The sequence below is a fragment of the Carlito syrichta genome, unplaced genomic scaffold, assembly GCF_000164805.1.
Source record: "Carlito syrichta isolate Samal-C Ts95f unplaced genomic scaffold, Tarsius_syrichta-2.0.1 Scaffold314220, whole genome shotgun sequence".
Lineage (NCBI taxonomy): Eukaryota > Metazoa > Chordata > Mammalia > Primates > Tarsiidae > Carlito > Carlito syrichta.
The window spans coordinates 277,459-280,691 of NW_007258316.1; the positions used below are offsets into that span (position 1 = coordinate 277,459).

General features: G+C 44.7%; 1 pseudogene; it reads right to left on the reverse strand.

Moving 5' to 3' along the window:
* Positions 1-798: 798 nt before the first annotated feature.
* On the reverse strand, positions 799-1,614 carry LOC110596789 (annotated as a pseudogene).
* Between the last annotated feature and the right edge of the window lie 1,619 nt (positions 1,615-3,233).

Genomic DNA, 3,233 nt, shown 5'->3' on the forward strand with positions numbered 1-3,233 from the left:
CAAGCTTTCCTGGTAACCACCATTCTACTTTTCTGTTTCTATGAATCTGACTACATGGGATACCTCAGATAAGTGGAATCATATCATATTTGTCTTTCTGTGTTGGGCTTATTTCTCTTAGTCTGATGTCCTCAAGCTTCGTGCATGTTGTAGCATGTGTCAGAACCTCCCTCCTTCTTAATGCTGAACAATATTCCAGTGTATGTTTATACTACATTTTGCTTATCCATTCTCCCTAGATTGACATTTGGGTGGCCCATTCCTATAACACGTGACAATATTAAAGCTCAGAGCTAGGTAAGAAACTTAAGTCATCTATATGTCAAACCTAATCTTTTTTTTTAAGATTAAGTACTCTCAGTAAAGGTATAAAATACTAAATCTTGGCTCAAATAGATAATAGTCTTTGAGTGAAAACATAATTCATTCTGAGCTAGTAGAATATATACCTCAATAAGAGGATAGGATATCCTTTCTTCAACTCTTCCCTTTTAAAGTTTAAGAAACTGACCATTATGCAATTACTTGTATTTTGTTATTTGTTTGATGACACACATGTATTTAACAATATGGTTGCACACAGAATGCTAAGAGCACTTTTCTTTATAATTTACAGAAGGGCTTGGACATACAGATTTTCTATTAGTGATCACACCACAGCACATCCAAGCAAGCATCTACATAAATGCATTATAATTTGCTTAGAAGTTAAAGGTTTAGTGGCAATAATGGGGGGGGTACATAAGTTTATTTTACATAACTGGCCGAATAATAAATTCAAGATATAGTAAATAAAATTTAATATGGTCTCATGCGGTCTGAGGGAGGTAGTACCTGTTGTGGAGGAGTAATTGCTATGTCCAAATAATCTCCTATTTGAAACTTCTGCGACTGCAGGGTCATGGAGTTATCAGTCCCCTTTCTAAGCTAGACATGGTGCTGCTAATCTCCTTAACTCGGTAGCCAGGTCTTTTTTTTTTCTTTTTTTTTTGTTGGGGTCTCAATCTGTCGCCCAGGCTGGAGTACAGTGGCACACTCACAGCCACCCCAGAATCAACCTGCTGGGCTCTGGTGATCCTTCCGCCTCAGCCTTCCAAGTAACTGGAACTACAGGTGCACGCCACCACATCCAGCTAATTTTTGGTTTATTGTAAAGACGAGGTCTCGCCAAGTTGCCCTGGCTGATTTCGAACCCACGGGCTCAGGCAATCCACTCTCCTTGACCTCCCAAAGTGCTGGAATTACAGGCTGAGCCACGAGCCTGACTGGTAGCCAGGTCTTTTAATACCCGTGAAAACGATGGCAAAATTGAAGTGTGTGCCCTTCTTTCTAGCTGCTGGGTAGACTTCTTTCACTCAACTAGTCAGTTCTTTCAAGCTTGCATCCATTCAAGTGTAGACCTTCAGCTCACTGGGCATGTTACTGCGGGAGAACTCGTCCATGCGGTGGTGGCAGCCGCGGGCACGTCTTCTTGTGGTCAGTTGATCAGCTTCTCCGGCTCCTTGATTTCTTGATCTCCTCCTGGACGACACGCAGCTCCACTGGCGTCACCGTCGTCTTCCTCCTGCGGCCCGCCAGACGCTCACCCTAACCTCTGACTCCCACTGTGAGCATGAGCATGGAGTCTCAATTGCTTGTTTTATTTATCTCTTTGTTTTTCTTATTTTAAAGATGTGGGGTACAATTCAGGGTTAGGTATGCAAATGTTAATTATGCAAGTACCTTTGTTGATGAGGTGTGCCCATCCCTCCCCTGGCAGTTTTCCTCAAGTGGCAATCCCACCCCCACTCCCCTGGCAGTTCCCCACTACTGCCAATTCCTTTTTTTTTTTTTTGAGTTGGAGTCTCACTCTGTCGCCCAGACTGGAGTGCAGTGGCCGCTCCCGGCCACCGCAGCCTCGACCTGCTGGGCTCCAGCAATCCTTCCACCTCAGCCTTCCAAGTAACCAGAATTACAGGCATGCTACCACGCCCGGCTGATTTTTTGATTTATTGTAGAGATGAAGTCTCACTGCCCAAGCGGGTCTCGAACCTGCCAGCTCAGGCAATCCACTCACCTCAGCCTCCCAAAGGCGCAGGATTATAGGCTGAGCCACCGAGCCCGGCTCCAATCCCTTTCTTAAAATATTATGATAATTGTTCAAGGTCCACTTATGAGTGAGAACATATGGTACTCTGTTCTTTGTTTCTGTGATAGATCACTGAGTATGATAGAGGGACTGGAGTCCAGTATTCAAAGTCCTCAAAGATAAACAATTTCAACCAATAATTTCCTACCCAGCCAAGTTTAGCTTCATCAGTGATGGAGAATTAAAATCCTTCCCAGAATCCAATCCCTAAGAGATTATGCAGTTTCCAGACCAACTCTACAGGAGATACTTAAAAAGGTATTAAGTGCAAAAGAAAGAAAAAAAAAATAGCAGGGAACTTGAATCTCTTGTTTTAAGAGGGCCATTAAAACAGATAAAGCACCAGCCCAGCCCTCAGAAGGAAGCTTCTATAAGCCAGAAGGAGAGTTAAGATACTCGATGTAAGGCAAGTATGGAGAAAGAGAGGATGAGCCGAATGATTAAAGAAAATTTATTAGAGGGAAAGGAAAGAAAAATTGGCCCTAAAGAAGAACTAAGCCGGGATCAGTGGCTCAGCCTGTAATCCCGTGCCTTTGGGAGGCTGAGGTGAGTGGATTGCCTGAGCCCGCGGGTTCGAGACCCGCCTGGGCAACTTGACAAGACCTCATCTCTACAATAAATAAAAAATTAGCCGGGTGTGGTAGGGCGCACCTATAGTTCCAGCTACTTGGAAGGCTGAGGCGGAAGGATTGCCGGAGCCCAGCAGGTCGAGGCTGCAGTGGCCGGGAGTGGCCACTGCACTCCAGTCTGGGTAACAGAGTGAGACTCCAACTCAAAAAAAAAAAAAGAAGAACCAGCAGCTTTGTTCTCTTGCAGGCCCCTTATAAAACCCCAGTCAAGACTTACCAGGCTCCAAGCAATTTAGGGAGTTTGAGTTGGTCGCCTGGCCCTGAGATGCAGATGTTGGCACTGTTGGGGGCTGCTGGTCCCACGGCCTTGAAGTGCAGATGTCCGCACTATCATTATCAGGGATGTTGTTACTCATTTGTCTCTGAAATGCAGCCTTAGGAAAGCAAACACTGACAGTTCCAGGACGTTATTAGTTACATAGCTTTGGGATGCGGGCTTGGGAAAGCAGATATTGGCAGTAAAGCAATTAGTAACA